This window comes from Rhinolophus ferrumequinum, chromosome 2, assembly GCF_004115265.2.
Source record: "Rhinolophus ferrumequinum isolate MPI-CBG mRhiFer1 chromosome 2, mRhiFer1_v1.p, whole genome shotgun sequence".
Lineage (NCBI taxonomy): Eukaryota > Metazoa > Chordata > Mammalia > Chiroptera > Rhinolophidae > Rhinolophus > Rhinolophus ferrumequinum.
Window position 1 is genome coordinate 58,622,303 of NC_046285.1, and position 18,007 is coordinate 58,640,309.

An 18,007-nucleotide genomic window follows, 5' to 3' on the forward strand; every position below is an offset into this window, starting at 1 on the left:
TCAGACTATGTCACCTCAATGCCCAGATTCAAATCCTGACTTTTCTACCTGTCAGTTATAGGTTGGGGCAGTTTGTCAACTTCTGCAAACCTTGTGCCGTCATCTGTAAAATATGGATAATAATACTTTAAAATTTGCCACCACAGGGTTGTGGTGACAGTTTAATGACAGACTTTATTGTTTTGCTTTGGCTAATATTTATTGAGCTTTTACTATGTGCTAAGTACTTCACACAGTCAAGCTCCTGTGATTCTCCGTGAAGCTCATTTAATTCCTTCAGCATCAATAGTGCCTGAGACAGGTACTGCTATCCTGCCTTACAGTCCCCGGCAGGCGGTGTCCACGCTGCTGACTCAACATCCCAGCTCCTAGCCACCGAATTCTATCAACACAGGTCAAAATGTTAATGGTTATGTCAAAACAACCCTGACAAATCACAATTTTGCTCAAAAGGACAGCAAAAGTCAGCAACATGATAAGCAACAGGAAACCAACTTGTAGTTGGCGAATCTGAGAAGCAAGTGAAAGGGAGCCATGAGAGCTTACAAAGTGCCTGAGTAGCTGTATTTGCAAGCTGCCTGGCTACCAGGGCGGCGGAATCCTGTCCAGATCAAAGTCCTAAAGATAAAGGGTCTTTCATTCCTGCTTGTCCCAACTGTTCCTGATCCAGGGTCTCTTAATAGAGATCAGATCTTTTCCCAGCCAGGTAGGCACTGATGGAGAAGATTATGAAGTCCTCAGATACGCTTGAGAACATTTCCCTGAGGTTTTCTAGCACATGGGAAACAGAACTTTGTGGGGTGGTTATTGAATCCCCCCCACAGACAGGGCTCTGTGGTCTCTAAACAAAACTAGCCACTGTGAACAGGTAAGGAAAATTCTGAATGCAGTTTCCATGGCAAAGGGAAATCATGGACCACTTGCTACAGTCTTCGACCTCGTGCCTTCAACGGGCACGTATTTGTAGAAATATATGCCTTCCTATTTGACAGGTGCCTGGCTGACAGTAGGCCCTTCACATCCCATTAGCTGCCCACTCCCAGTACAAGCAGTAGAAGCCCCAGCCCCAGCAGACAGCTTGCCCCATCTTCCTTACCACACGAGACACCTGTCTGCACTCCACTCCATCAGGCAGGGGTAAGCTCAGGAGGAAGGCGCATACAGGGCCTATATAAGGAGGGTTGAAGCGACACTTCACCCCTCCCTAGCAGCAGAGATACACCTCCTTCTTTCATACTGGATACACACCCATCAAAAAAGTAAATAGAAAATAGGCTTCCTTCCTCCTCAGGAAGAGGAACTGTTTCACCACCCCTCATCTTTAAAAAAGATTTTAGTTTGTATTATGCAAGTTTTTACACATAAAGGTACCTCTCTGTTTTCATAACCCAGATGCAATGATTATCAACATTTTGCCAATCTTGCTTTAGGTGTCCCTCTCCCCCTTTTTTCTCCTGGAGTCATTTAAACCAAATGTCAGCCTCACTTCCCTGGCACCTAAAATGGTATTAGCTATGTACCATCCTTGGGAAAACAGAACATGAGCTCTCAAATCATTTTCCATGGAGTTTACTTCTCTGGAATAGGATACACACATATGTGTTAGGTCCTTCCAGAGAATATATCTATGTATAACCACAATGCCAGTATCACCTAATATCCAATCCAGTTTCAAATTTTTACCAATTCTCTCAAAAAAGTCTTTTACATTAAATTCTTTGAATGAGGATCCAAACAAGGTGGGCACATTTTGTTTGAATGACATGCCACTCTCAACTGTCTTTTAATTTATAACCGTTCCCCACTCCCTTGTTTTTCTTTTTCATGATGTATATTGGTGAAGAAACTAAGTCTGAATCTGGCTGACAATCTCCTTATGGTGTTAACTTACTCCTCTTTGCTCTATTTCCTCTAGACTGGGTGTTAGATATCAAGGCCTGTTGAGATTCAATGGTTTCAAGTTCAATGGTTCTTCCAATATTTTTATATTTAAGAAGATCAAAATCCTGGTTGTCTAAGGGAGTTGGAGTGGGGAAAATGCACAGAAAGGGCTGAGCTCCTCCACTTTGCAGCAGTCCCTGTAAAAACAACATGCAGCAAAAAACCTCATGCACCAATACTCATAAGTAGGTTCACTCCTTCAGCAAATTCTTATTATCTACTGTGACCCAAACTGGAAATACAGCAGTACAAAAACCGGCCAAAACTTGCCTCCTACTTGAGAGTGTAAGTAAAGAGTAAAACAAAATAAATATGTATGTAGTGCTCTGGAAGAAGATAACTGCTATGCAGAAAATTAAAGCAGGGAAGAAGGAGAAAGGACAGCAGGGTGTGTGTGGGAGGATAAAGATAAGTTTTAAATGTGATAGTCAGAGAAAGCCTCACTAAGAAGGCATTTAAGCAAAGATTGGAGGGAAGTAAAAGAGGGGTCATGAAGATTTCTGAAGGAAGAGGGTTTGAGGTGGAGGGAATAGCAAACTCCCTAGGCAAGGGCATGTCTGGCCTGTTTCAAGAACAACACAGAGGCCTGGAACAAAGTGGGCAAGGAAAGGGGTAGCATGAGATGAGGTCAGGAAGTGTTAGGAGCAAGATCATGTGGGGCCTTAGACTGTTGTAAGGATTCTAGCTTTCACTCTGAATAAGTCTTGGCTGACTTATGTTTGAAAGGGATCATTCTGGCTGCTGCACTGAAAATCAACTGTGGTAGGCTGCAGGTTGGGGGAGGTAAAAAAAAAAAAAAAAAAAAAAAAATCCTTTTAAGAGGCCATTGTAACAGTCCAGGTGAGAAAGGCCCATGAGCCCGTTTACTGAGCTCTTACTGGTTGCTAGCATTTTATGTGTGTTACCAAATTGAATCCTTACCGCCACCCTGTGGAGTGGGGTATTAACAATCCTCTTTTATAAAGGCTCCAAGAGTTTATGCGATTTGTTCAAGATGTCATTGTAAGTGGTCAAACTAGGGAATGAGACAGATTATTCTAATTTGCAAGCTGTTCATGCTATCCAAATGTGTCCCTTTACTCAGGGCTCTTCCAAGGGCTTCTGGGGGATCTATCTGCTTGACCGGGTCAACTATAGTTGTTAGTCACCAGCTAGGACCTTCTGGTGACCTCCCATTACTCTGCCCTGATCCCCATCTTCTTAACCTCTCAGTGTGCACACGTTATTCTCATCTGTGCCTTAAGACCTGTATTTTCTTTCTGTCCCTAAATACCTTGATGCCCTATAAGCCCCTAGAGGAGTCATCCTATAATGACTCGTCTTTCTATTTCCTCATGTCAGGGATGGCTGGCTGCCCCACCAAAAATGTGCTCTTTCTGCCATATAGCGTTGTTGCTGAATGTGGTGGCCCAGCCAGGGATTACATGCCATGTCCAGCAAGTGCACACACACACCCAACATCTGGGTGAAACCACATGACTAGCTGTCAGCAAAGAAATGTGAGTGAAAAATAACATGTCACTTTGGGGATAAGGTGATTAAGAAGTGAAACTATTTGTGAGTCTATTTGGCAGCTAGCATTACTCTAATAGAGCTACATAGTAGAGACTTCTTAAATATTTGTTTCTACTGGTCTAAGAACATCAGCAAAATTTTCAGCTATAGATTTTTCATCATCCACACAGTTTTCTCTTCAACCCAATGTTTCACTAGCATGGGGGAAAAACAGATGTTCCCCTAATTTAGTCAAAGCCAGTGATTCCTAAATTCTCCTACACCAAACCTCTTGTATTTGTTTCCCCTGGCTATGATCCCCAGGTTTTGAAAGATGGTGTCAGCCAAATTAAGAATTTGAGTTCTTGTTTCTTATCAACTGAACAAAGATATTGTTGCCAATCAGAGGTCCGCACTAGCATGAGATTATTATTGTTGTCACAATCAGTAGATAAAAGTTCACCATGATATAAAGAAACTTGATGATTTCCTCAGCCTGTGGAGAGAGTTGTTTGACCTGTGACTCTCTCAGCCACAACCATGCCCACCTAAACCCAGAAGCAAATGGTTTCAGTTAATAAGAAAACAAATGGCACTGAATTCCAACACCAGGGCATGCTTAGAAAGCTAGACGTTTGACATAGTATCTCAATGAATCCTTCAGCAGTGAATCCTGGATGTTCTTACTACAGCTGACCTTTGGCATTTACAGAGTCAACATTTGGGATTTTCACTATTTGACAACAACTCCAAAGGTCCTAGACATAAAAGAGCGATTTTGCTTGGGAATGAATGTGAAGTATATGCGTTAGAAAGCTGACAGGAGCCAGTCCCTCAGTGCGTGAAAGAGCTTACCTCCAGGCTATGACCCAGTGCACAGGGGTTCTGTGCCCTCCACAATTCAGGAAGTGATGGAAATAACTGCTTATAAACTACAGCTCCCATGTCAAGGCAAGTTTATACTCATTGATGAATTTCTTCTAATAGTTTTATAAATGCCCACAACCCTGTATACATGAAATCATTAAGGGACAAAAATCACTCAAATTGTTCAATCATGCATAACTGCACATATGGGGAAATGTGTTCTGGTAGCATGTGCATGAGGTCCTCACCTGTCAAGAGAACCAATGTCTCACCTTAGGGCTGTTGTCAATAAACGAGATCTTGATCACAACAATGAAGAGGATGTTGAGAATTTTCAAAGATCCCAAGAGAACTCTCTCATGAATGTCAAATTTACTGTTTCAAAATTCTATAGAAGAGGAAACAGTTTGGTGAAGGTCCTATGGCCTGCCCAGGCATGTCTGGCTCTAAAGCCAGTGTGCTTCCCTCCCTATAATCCAACAGTAAGTTATCCAAAAAGTGCCAAGTCCTACATGCTAACCCAGTCACAGAACATGACTTAGGAGGACGGAGGGGAAGAAAGAGGACCACAGAAGGAAGACAGCTGCCCTTGGGCTCCCCAGTGCCCCTCCAAGCCTTCACCAGAGCTGGCCTGAGAATGGCAGAACTGTGAGCTTACCTTTTGACCAAATCCATTCAGATCAATCAATTCAAACAAGATGCTGGTAACTGTGAGCTCAGAACAGAGTATCATGCTGGGTCTGATACACGGCAGGTGCTTAATAAATGGTGCCGTGTAAACCTGAACCTGGCGGTGTAGGGGAGGAGAAATGTGAAGCTGGGGCCTGGCTTGGCCACCGTGGGTGGAGGAAGTCTTCATTTCTGAGAGTAGGAGATGAGCTTTTTAGGAGAGTCATGAGTCAATATTTGTCTTTCGCTAAACCTGGGACCTTGACATTCATCTTTACAAAACCAATATCTGCTGCTTTCGGTGTTAACTATTTCAAATATTGCTCCACAGAAAATAGAATGGGAATTTGGGGCCCTCAAGGGAGTCAGAGACAAGGGAGCTGCTACTACTGTGTTTCCCCGAAAATAAGACCTAACCGGAAAATAAGCCCTAGCATGATTTTCCAGGCTGCTCGTAATATAAAATAAGCCCTACCATATTTCCCTGAAAATAAGACGGGTCTTATATTAACTTTCGCTCCAAAAGACACATTAGGGCTTATTTTATATTATGAGCATCCGGAAAAATCATGCTAGTGCTTATTTTCGGGTTAGGTCTTATTTTCAGGGAAACATGGTAGGAAGGCTGAACTCCTGGAAAAGCCTGAAATCAGGGCACAGTTGTGAGGTTCCTACCTCTCCAGCTAAACCACTGTGTGTCCTTGGGAGTCATTTATCCTCTGTGAGCCTCTGTTTCCTGGAGATGTAAGGGACTTCGTAATCCTTACCTACAGGGTTGTGATGAAGCACAACGGAAATAATAAGAAGGAGCGTTTAAGCTATGCAAATGAAACAACTGTTATTTTAAATTTTTCCAGAACAGTGGCTTAACTTTATCACCTCTATACAGCCACAGAAAATAAAGCTTGTCGATAAAGTACCCATCGCCATTTGAAAGAGGAAAAGAAACACTGTTTGACAAACACTTAAGACACTAAAGATTTCTTCTATGGAAGTGTCGTTCATATATGAATTAAGATGAAACTGTTAAAAGAATCATTTCTCTATGATAACCAAGTTGAAAACACAAAATTGTTCAATTTTCTCAGAGTTTGCACACCCCTGAGAGCCCAGAGAAAACTCAGCTCTCATTTCTACAGAGCAGAGGGCTCATGGCCTGAAACAGGAATTCGGTAGACCCAAATCATCACAATAAAGCCTGATGTCTTTTCTCTGGATTTGCCCTCAATTTAGAAAATAGGCCAAACTCACTCCAGCTCCCAGCCCCATCCTTAATGTCTCTTGTAACTGGAATGTGCCCAAATGTAGGAGTACTTTTTTATTGGAAAAGAAATGAACAGTGTTTCAGGATACTGTGGGACAACCTCAAAAAGTTGAAACTTCATGTTATTGGAATCCTATCCCAGAAGGTAAAGAGAAAGATATGTATGTGTTAAAAATATATATATATATGAAAACAGAATGGCTGAAAATGTCATAAATTTACAAATTAAACAATCTCAGTGAATCCCAAACAGGATAAACTCAACAACTACTCAGCCAAACTGGTGCCCAGTTCTTAGTGCTGTCAGCCTGCCCCGGTTTCACTATGGGACCACCTCACTGATTTCCTGTTTTCTTCCCTGGGCACATTCGGCATATTGAGTAAATTTCAATTGTATCCTGGACTTTTGAATATTATTTTGCGAGAGTCTGGATCCTGCTAAAATTCTCTGAAAAAATGTTGATATTTTTATTTATTTAGTAGAGAAGTAACCCACCTACGTTCAGATTGAAAGTTCTGCCTTACCTTTCATAACCAGAAGCTCTGATGCCTGTTTTTCAAAGCTTTTGTTAGGCTATTAAGGTCTGCCTGTCACACAGACAGCTCGAAGGTTAATCTGGGACACTGGCAGTGTTAATATCATAGTTAAGTTCTCAAAACCTTTGCTGTGCTTCTTTGGGTCTGTTCCATGCACGCATACCTTGTAGTGTGCCCAGGACATATCCATCCATACACAGAGTTAGTGGGTTCCCTTTAACAACTCTCTCCTCTCGGGAATTTCCTCACTGTCTGGCTTCCCGTGGCTCCTTTTCTTGGTTCCTCTGGCTGAAAACATGGGGTTTCTCAGAGTTTTAGCCTCCCACACGATCATGAAATTCCATGTAACAAAGGCCATGATGGGTCATCATTCAAGTCTTAACTCCAGTATCCTATCTGCCTGCTACTTTCAGAGTTCTAGTGTAGGTGCTTTTTACATTCTGTCCAGTTTTTACTTGTAAACAGTGGAAGAGAGAGGTTGTAGTTGGATAACTTCTCTTGGCTAGTACTGCTGCCCTTCTTTCTCAACAATTTTTACTTCTCAAAATTTTACCCATTTCTCAAGACTTAAAATACCACTTCCTCCCAAGAAGCCCTTCTTTTCCTCTCAGCTAGAAAAACTTTCTTCTCCCTCTGAATTAGGCAAAATTCAAATGTGGTAATATTGAGAAAATTAAAACCACATCTTTTCAGGACTATGAAATGAAAATAATATTTACCACGAATTGTTGTGAAAATTAAATGAGTTAATAGTTATAAAGCACCTAGAAAAACACCATGTTGTAAGCGATTATTAGCAATCAAAATTATTACCATAACTTTGCTCTGTAGATGAGGGAACCCAACAGCGGAAAGAAGAAAGAGCAAACAGAACTGGCTCTTACTAGGCCCTGAAAAATCACTGGAATTTTTCTGTCAGTAAATACTTAAAAGAGCCCAATTTGTTTCTCTGTGTGGGTCTTCGGAGAAGACATGTAGCAGAATGGGAGGATAACTGCATAAGGTGAGTTAGAAGAGCTCGCTTCCAGGACTGGTTCTCTTTTGGGCCTGAGTGTTCTGTTCTAAATCATGATTACACAGGGGGAACTACACACAGAATAAAAGCCAAACTCTTTAAGCTGGCGCATAAGACCTTTTGGGATTTCTACTGCTGCCTGCTGCGACCTGTCACCTCATCTTCCGCTGCTTCCCCACGGCCCTCACATTGCAGCTCTACTTCACTAAGCTTCACCCAGTCCACCTCACCATTTCCCACGTGCACCACTGCCTTCAACCCCGAGCTCAAATATCTCTCCTTACCATCTTGTCAAATATATAAATGCCTCCTCTTCCTTGCAAATTGCTTAAGGACTTCTGTGAGGCTGTCCCTGACTCTCCAGGGACTGTTTAGTCAGTCCTTACCTCTCTGTGTCCCACAGGTCTCTGGACATACCCTAATAACACTTACTAGTGGATGGTAATCACTTATTTTATGGGTCCCCAGCTCCCTCACTACACTGGTGTTTTGTTTTGTTTTGTTTTTAAATGTGTTATTTTACATTAGTGGGTCCCAAAATCAATTTAGAGCATCACTACCACCTTTTTAAAAATAGACTAGAATAAACTAGATTAGAAAATATAAAAATTCATTGCATGCAATAAGTGGCAGTCATGTTTCATGAAACTTTTATCTCAAACAGATAATTACAAAAATAGAGACACATGACAGACAATGAACTCCCATGGACCCATGACCCAGTTTCAATAATGATCAACTATGGTCAGACGCATTTCATTTATATTCCTACCCACTCCTACAAGGCCTCGATTTTGAAACCAATCACAAATGGCAAGTGATTTCATTCATAAATATTTCAGTATGTATTTCTGAAAAACTAAGACTTTTTAAAGTAAATTCAATGCCATAAAATGTAGTACTTATTGTTGGTGGCAATCAAACACTTACAAGCTCCCAGGGAGAGATGTGACCTCACTTATCTCTGCATTCTCAGGGCCTGGCACTAAGAGCTGAGTAATGGAGGGAAGAAGAAGAGGAAAGAGAAGAATAGAAGGTCGAAATGTTGCAAAGGGGGAAAAAGGGAGACAGTCTCTTGCTTTTCAGCTTTCACTCATCTGGAAAGTACTTTTGGCAAATTTCTCAAAAGGAAAGAAAATATTAATTTAGGTTCCTTGTTCTTAATTAATTCCTGAATAATTAATGTTTCTATTTTGTACTTTTCCCTCACTGCATGTAGGCATTTGGCCCTGGCAGAATGGCATCTTTCCCTCACAGACACAAAGGTGCTATTTAAGCTAACAGTGACCCTGCTCTCCCTCCCCACCTAGTGTCTTATGTATAGTCGTCTTGGTCTACTTTTCTCCCGCTGCTGTCTTCTTCCCTTCCTTCTACACTGCCCTCAGAGACCACAGGCAGGAGATTCCCCATAAAGCCAGGCCCCTTTGAGGTGTGTTCTCGGTAATAGTCATAAAAGGCCATGTTTATATAGAATGAATGGAGCAGGACCTTTCTCTTAGGAAAAGTCCTGGCTGGCTTTGCCACTTCAGTCACAGGACTTTCAGATAATCTCCCTGGGGCCAAATTTTCTTATATGAAAGCAGAGATAATACTAGCTCACTTGTCTCTTTCTGAGAACCTGTGCAAGGACCAAAGGAGGGAAATGCTTTGGCAATGATAAAGTAGCATACAGATGTAAATATTTTAGTAATGATTTACAGTTACATCCAGAATGGTAGTTCCTAAATATTACTAATTTCTGATGTATTGAAAATTATCCTTCTCCTAAAATTTCTGTATTCTTCAGAAGTACAAGTTCACAAATAATTGGAAAATATACCTTATATACAATTTATAGTAACGAAACATCAAATACCAAGACACAAATTTAATTAAAGATAGGCAAGATTTTTTACTAAAAACTACAAAACTTTACTGAGAAAAATTAAAGAAGACCTAAATAAATGGGGACATATACCACATTCATGAATTGGAAGGTTCAATTTTGTGAAAATGTCAATTCCTCCACAAATTGATTGCGATGGTAAATTATATGTGTCAACGTGACTGGGCCACAGGATGCCAAGATTATTTGGTCAAACATTATTCTGGGTATGTCTATAAGGGTGTTTTAGATAAGAATAACATTTGAATTGGTAGACTGCGCAAAGCTGATCACCTTCCCTAATGTGTGTGGGCCTTATCCAATCAGTTGAAGTTCTGAATAGAACAAAAACCCTCTTAGGAGCAACGGGAAATTCTTTCTACTTGACTGCTTTGAGCTGGGATATCCATTTTTTTTCCTTGCCTTTGGACTTGAACTGAAACATCAGCTCTTCCTGGCTCTTAAGCCTGTCAACATTTGGACTCTCCTGGTTGTCAGGCCTTCAGACTCAAACTGCAACCATACCACTGGCTCTCGTGGGTCTCCAACTAGCTGATGGCAGATCTTGGGACCTTTTAGCCTCCATAATTCTTATAATAAATCTGTCTGTCTGTCTGTCTGTCTGTCTGTCTCTCTCTCTCTCTCTGTCTCTCTCTCTTTCTCTCTCTCTCACACACACACCATTGTTACACTGTTGTTTTGTGTGTGTGTGAATGTGTGTGTGTGTAAGTTCTGTTTCTCTGGAGAACCCTAATATATTGATCTATAGCTTCAATGCATTCTCAATCAACATTCCAGTGGCTATTTTGTAGAAATTAATAAGCTAACTCTAAATTTTATAAGGAACTACAAAGGAGCTAAAATAGCCAAGGCAATCGTAGAACAAAGTTAAAAGATTTACAGTACCAAACTTATTATAAAACTATAGTAATCAAGACAATGTGTTATAGTTATAAGGAGACACAAATAGAGCAAAGGAAAAGAACAGAATCTTTAAATCAGATCACACATACACAATAACTAAAATTTTTAAAGTGGTACCAATGAAAATCAGTGGCGAAAGGAAAGTCTTCTTAATAACCTGTTCTAGTGTCTGGATATCTATGCAAAAAAAAAAAAAAAAAAAAAAAAAGAAGAAGAAGCTTTACCTCTACTTCACTCTATTGATACAATTAATTTGAGGTGGATCCTAGACCTAAATGTGAAAGGTCAAACTATAATGCTTCTAGAAGAAAATATAGAAAAATATCTTCATAAAATTGCAGTAGACAAAGATGTCTTAGGACACAAATGAACTAATAATAAAAGGGAAAATAATGGATAAGTAGAATTTCATCACATTTAAAGTGCACGTTACTTAAAAGTAGCCCTGAACTAATCTCAGTTTTTAATATAAGATTGATAATCTAGGCCTAGAAATAACTGTCCTAGGATAAATATATGTCCCCAAAATGTTTCAGAAACTCACAGAAGGGTAACGGCCTCATACTTCACCAATACGGGAAGCCCAGGGTTAGGAAGCATTCCAGACAATGAGATAAGGTCTTTGTCACTGGGAGGAGATAAGACTCCATCAAAACATACAAAGCTACTAAACTATTTAATTCTGATGTGCAATCCAAAAGTAACTCAGGCAAAGAAGAGAGCAGGGTGGACTGGAGTAGACATGTCGAAGGTGTGAAACAGAAGGGAATTTACAAAGCCTGTGATCAAACTCTCCCCATCCCATTTTTATAGATGAGAAAACTCAGGTCCACTGGAATAGAGAAGGCCACATCATTGGCTTTTGATACAGTCAAAGTGGAACTCGGATTTCTTGGCGTCCACTCAAATTTTCCTTCTATTGCGTGTCATGTGGCTGACTTCACCATGTGTTCAGACTTCTCAGAAGATCTAGGGGACTCACATGGATCCTGGAAATGTGAACTTGAGATGATATCTGTGGAGCTCCCAGTACATTGTCCAGCATACAATAGGAGCTCAGTAAAAAATACTGTTAGGTTAGATTGGACTTCCCAGATGAATAGTGACAACGCAGAAGGTGCCAAAGCCAACATTTGAACAGCAGAGATCATTTCACGCCAGGATTATCACTACAACTGCCTAGTACCCGATTCTACCAAGTAATGCCATCCAAGGAAACCAGCGGGGCCCTGGCCCTTCTCTAACCCACAGGGCATGAGGATTGAAGAAAAAACGTTCAGCTTTTCTTTGGTATGCCCACAGTCCAGACATTGCCCAGGAAACAGGAAGGGTACAAATTACACAGGAACACACCACAGAGCTATCCTCATCCCAAATCCTTGGCAAGGGTAGCTGGCACAGGGTAGTTGGTGATATGTTGAAAGAGAGAAGCTGCTTAGGGGTTAGAAATAGCTAGGATAAGGGAGCAATGGATGCCTCACAGAGTACAAGGCTAAGCAAAGTCCTATGCATTTTCCAAACAAATATTATTGCATTCATTTTGCCTCAGCCCAGGCAGAAAATGGTACTGACTTTCCACTTGCCTCATTTTGGAGATACACCTGTCATTATTACATACACACACCTTCTAGAATCACAGGCAGACTTTTGGAAGTTCATCCATGCAGCCAACAAATGCTCATGGAGTGCTATGCTGTTATGGCCCAATGATAGCCAACAAGGATGCAGGGGTGATTAAGGCAGGTCTCTGCCTCCAGAGGGAGAGAGACGGGTAAAGGGAATTCCAGCTACACAGTGTGTTACAATGGGGAGAGTCCAGCTACCCAGTCTGGATGATATGGGAGGCTGCCCGGAGAGACATCTCAAGTCAAACATGAAGATGAAGAGGAGTTAGAATGACAGGAAGGAAGGATTGCATGAGCTGTGCTCAAGTGACTCTTAGATCATTTCTTTCCATTTTCTAAAGAATGCAATATTTTTTTGCAACATTCTAAAGAATGTTGTTTCTACCCTATTATCACAGACAAATTTGATCTGTATCAGTGAGCATGAAGAAACACTTGATACCTTCCATAAACCTGACAGTTTCTTTTGACACCAACTATAGAGGGGAAACCACTACATTAATAAGTATAGGAAGTACCCCCCTCTCTCTGTGAAACTATGCACTCGCAAACCTCATAAACAAGATTTTGTTCAAAACTTGTTAAAAGCTTTAAGAATAGGAAAATGTTGATTTGCCTCTCATTTGATTCTGGATGGCCCCAAACCTACAATGTGGACATAAAAATGCACCGTAACAACAAATATGGTCAAAATCCAAGAGCTAATTACGACAGTACTGCTGCTTAGACCAATGTAAGGGGACAAAGCTCTCCCTTTTGCACAGTAGAAAATAAAACCAAAAAACAAAGTTTTCCTTTCGGTTGCTTTTATGGAGGGTCTCTTATGTGCAGGGCCCTGTGATTCAATGCTCTGTTTACATTATCTCACTGAAACCCCCTAACACCTCTGGGAAGCAGGTGCTATAATCCCATTTTACAGATGAGGAAGCTCACAGCGAGAAAGGTAAAGTAATTTGTCCAAAGTAGCATCTAGAAAGTGTTGGAACTGAGAGTCAAACCCACAGCTACAACGTTTATTGAGTACTAATTATGTGCCAGTCACTGTTCTTAGTACTTGTCAACTATTAACACATTTAATTCTGCCAGCAAATTTATAGGGAGATACCAGTCATTCCCATTTTAAGATGAAAAAAAATGAGGATGAAATAATGTGCCCAGAACCATACATCTCTGACTCCAATGCCTATGGCAGATTCGCGTGCAATTAGGGGTGTGGAAGGAACCAGGAAGGTCGTGTACAGTGGAATAGAGCTCCATCCTGCCTTGTGTGCTGTGGGAGGTGAGGCTGGGCTTCGGGGAAGCGCCGTGCCCAGACGTGAAGGCGTGGGTATTTCGGTGTGGCCTCACCTTCAGTCTGCAAAGGAAAACTGTTTAACCAACTTTCCTCTAAGGAAGACGCCCCTGCATGGCCAGTGGCCTTACCTGTCCCACCTGTAACAGGTCAGTCACATCAGTGGGGCTCTAAGGGGCATGTGCAGAAGTACACACAACCACTTGGCACTTTATTACCTTTGTTAAATTTAGCAAAACTTTAAAGTAAATTTTCATACCCAATGCTGGTGATTTTGTGGTAAAACTGTTTAGCTCACTTATCACTCGTTGCTCGGAAAACAGAAGCTTATGCTGTACACCCTAGTAAACTTATATAGTGCTGTATGTCAATTATATCTCAATAAAAGTGGAGGGAAAAAAAGAAGGAATACTTCAAGAAAATGGAAATAATATCCCAGAACAACCAACACATTTTAAAATATTTGTAGCTTTCTGGCCTAGAATTCAAAGGCTTGGGTATTTCTTGGAAAGAAATAGTTTTACATTTATAATTACATTTATGAATAATATATAATTTTAATTATAAATTTATAATTTTTATAATCTAATTATAAATGATAGAAAAGAAACATAAGCATGAGGTTGCAGGCTGTAGTATCAAATATAATGCCAAGAAATTTTGAAACAACCCAGATATCTAGCCATGGGAACAAATAAATTGTGATACAGAATTCAGTGCTATCTCTGAAGTTATTGACATACTAATGTCTATGATAAGGGGAGAAAATACACTTCATCCACACTAAAATTATAATTATATTAATACCTTTTTTTCTTAAACGGACAATTGCAAGGGAACATGGTAAAATAAACAGCAATGTGTCAGGATGCCTGGATTTTAAAAGTGCATCTTTATTGCTATTGTAATATAATGTTTGTGAATAAAAATAAAAAATAAAAAAAAAAAAACAGAACAAATTTGGTTGCCGGCACAGGGCCCTCCTAATCCAGTTTCTCCTCCATTAGAACACCTTTCATAGTCCTCCTGGGGAGGGATAAAACTGGCACCCTCCACGGGATCTCCTGCCTGAGCATAGGGGAGGGCAAACACACCCTGTTTCCCCGAAAATAAGACCCAGCCGGAGCATCAGCTTTAATGCGTCTTTGGAGCAAAAATTAATATAAGACCCGGTATTATATTATATTATATTATATTATATTATATTATATTATATTATATTATATTATATATTATATTATAAAGACTCGGTCTTATATTATAGTAAAATAAGACCACGTCTGATATTAATTTTTGCTCCAAAAGACTCATTAGAGCTGGTGGTCCTGCTAGATCTTATTTTCGGGGAAACACAGTATTTACTCAGCCCCTCACAACTCGGCATGGCTACTAGCTAAGCACTATGTGTTATAACCTGAATCTTCACATAACTTCTAACAGGAAAGCGTTAATGGTCTCATATCGCAGGAGAGAGGCTCAGGGAGAGACGCGGGCCTCGTGAAAGGACTCCCTGAACTTTGGCATTGGCATTTGAAGACAAAGGTTCCCTTTATTTCCTTCTGATGCTCTGCTATCTACCAGAAGCATATGGAACACTAGCTGGGAAATTGGCTGCCCCTGCCCTGCCCTCGGGTCCCCTTTCCCGCCACACATAATACTATCAACACCAGCAGCAGCTCAAACCCTCAGGGGTAATATCACCGTATCAAGGCCACTGCTCATTTCCACCAATTCAATTCAACCATCCTTCCAGGTCCAAATCGAGCACCCTTCCTTTCCTCTTTTCCTAGAGGACTGGCAGTCTACCAGAGTGGGAAGCGGTGGGACAGACCTGGGTCAGTCTCCAGGTCTGTCACTTTTCAGCTTTGTGACCCAAAGCCAAGTTACCTAACCTCTTGGGGCTTCATTTCCTCAGCCATTAGGTAATGCTGTAAACAATTCTTCATGTGATTGTTGAAACACATGAAATATATAAAACACTTAGAACTGCACTGCCCAATACAGTAGCCACAATCTAGCTACATGTGGCTCTCAAGCCCTACAATGTGGCTACTCCACACGGAGATGCACTGTACCTGTGAAATACACCCAGGTTTGAAGACTTCATGTGGGAAAAAGAATGTAAGATGTTGGATTGATCAATTTTATATTGATTCCATGATAAAGTAAATAATATTTTGGATATATTGGGGTAAATAAATACATTATTAAAATTAATTTCATGTTTGTTTTTTACTTTTTTAATGTGATTATTGTAAAACTTAAAATTCCATATGTGGCTCACATTTGTGGCTTGCTTTCTACTTTCATTGAACATAGTAGCTGTTCAGTGTTAGTTGTTTCCCGAATTTTCCCTGGCCATTCACTGGCTACCTAGAGTGCTCAGTATTGTCAGCAGTGTCTCAAGTCTTTAATTACATCTGTGGGACCAGGTGAGTCCCTTCTTCTTGCCAGGACCCACATTACCAACCTGAGACAGATGACAGAGTAGAAAAGACATTAGATTTAGAATCAGAACACTGGTTCCAGGCCTGGCTCTACCATTACTAGCATGCCATTTTATTCCTCTGAGCCATAGTTTGTCATTTACGAAACAGAAGATAATGATGTCCTTTCATGGCATGAGAGAACATATGTGAAAGCCTTGATAGACTGTACAGGACTGTTGAGTCCAGGATTAAGTAGTATAATTAACACAGTGAGGTGGTTGGGCAGTCCTGCCTGCCTCCTCTGATATGCGCTGCCTTCCATTTTATATTGTTATTTAACTATTTTCCATGTCCCATGTCTCTAAAAACAAGTTTGCCCAAGAACACCCCTTCTGCGTCTCACATGCCCTCCAACATAGCCAACGCAGGCAGACCTCCTCAAACCACCACACAAAGTGGTGGTGTGCCTTGTGTGCCACTTTGTGTGGTGTGTGCCGGGCATGAAGCGTAGGGAGCTCAAGGGGCAGTGGTGGAGGTGGTCTTGCAAACAAACTGGCAATACAACATGGAATGTACTTGTAATGGAGGAATCCATTAGGTGTAAGTGCACCAGGGAGCAAGGCTGTGGGGGGCGGGGGGGGGGTGCACCTTACTTGGGAGAAGCAGAGAAGGATGGTGGTGGAGATGTATGAAACGGCCAACAGGAAGGACTCTGGGAGGCATCTGCAAAACAGAAAGGTAAAAAGGTATTAGTGAGCATGGAATGCTATAGCATTTAATCCAAAGTAAACATCAGCCTGTGATGTGCAACGAGTCACCTAACAGTATCAATCTTATCACAGAGGCCCTTAGTTGAAAGGTCCTTCCTGCAGATGGAACACCATTACCTTCCTGCCTTTGCTACTTCAGGTTTCCCCAGCTCACCGCCCAGTCCACTCAGGGACATATGCAGTAAGCTCTTAGGAGCTTAAGTACCACCTGGGCCAACTGCATAAACCTCAGCTATTTGCACAGAGAGGCTTATGAGAGCAGGAGCCCTGTCTCAAAACATCGTGTTCTTATTATTAGCCAGGAAATACTTCCTTACCATCTATGCTCTATCTACCTCCTCCCAAGGCCAACAAGCATGAAAAACACAAAGCTACATCATCGTGTGGTTGGCAGGGTGGGCTTCTGTCATGCAGAGTGTCATGTGGGGTCTCAGCTCCTGCTCCCCACATAAGAACACAGGATATGGTGAGGCCAAAAAGGAACACCCACAGAGCCATAGATAGGGGAGTCACACCACTATAGTCTCACTGGCAGCTGGGTTGGAGACACAGGAAGCAGGAGCCACACGATCTGCAACCTGCTATCCACTTTTGTACCAACCAACCAACCCCAATGGCTAGCCGCAATCCGCCGTGCTAACTGCAATCCGCTCTTGCTAGCTCAGCCACCATCTTCTTGCTAGCCCCCATTTGCTGCTAGCGTAGCCACAGCAGATATAGTAGTGGCAAACGGCTCACCGGTTACAGCTGACGGCCAACTAGCCACAGCTGATGGCCATCCAATCACGGTTGATGGCCATTTACTGCCTGAGCCAGCACCTTTCCACGTGAGGCCGAGAGCCTGGAAACTGCACTCCTGGCTCTGTCCCCACAGCTTCTCTCCCTCGTAGTGTGTTTCTTCCTAATTCCAAAATAAGATCTAGATTATTTCTAGTTAAGCTAAATTGCAAACTCTTACTTTATCAAAACCATAATGTTCTACGTGCATGGTCTATGGAAAGCAAAATCACAAAGCTTCTTGGGTGGAGATCTAAAGTTGAGATTTCTGCACTTGATTTGTCCTTCTGGTTGGTACTCAAATTTTTTTTCAACTACAGTTGACATTCAGTATTATATTAGTTTCAGGTATACAGCATAGTGGTTAGATGTTTATATAATTTACAAAGTGATCCCCTCAATAATTCTGGTACTGACCTGGAATCATACATAGTTATTACAATATTAGGTATTCAAATATTTAATTAAGAATCTCAAAAGGTCTTATTTTAAGAATGAAAAGACAAAAGATCAGGAAGTGGGTATTTCTGAGAGGGACAA

The 18,007-nt window shown here is 41.2% G+C and overlaps 1 protein-coding gene across 9 annotated transcripts in view; it reads right to left on the minus strand.

The window, feature by feature from the left end:
- The window catches only part of ST6GAL1 (ST6 beta-galactoside alpha-2,6-sialyltransferase 1), a 180,468-nt gene that overhangs the window by 88,719 nt on the left and 73,742 nt on the right, over positions 1–18,007 (minus strand). For 7 of the 9 annotated variants that reach the window (XM_033127534.1, XM_033127467.1, XM_033127488.1 and 4 more), the window contains one exon: positions 16,574–16,643. The gene's annotated coding sequence lies outside the window, so the exon portion shown is untranslated. Of the gene's footprint in view, positions 1–1,096; positions 1,233–4,960; positions 5,038–16,573; positions 16,644–18,007 lie in introns of those variants that run through there. The other 2 variants (XM_033127525.1, XM_033127516.1) reach the window with 2 other exon arrangements.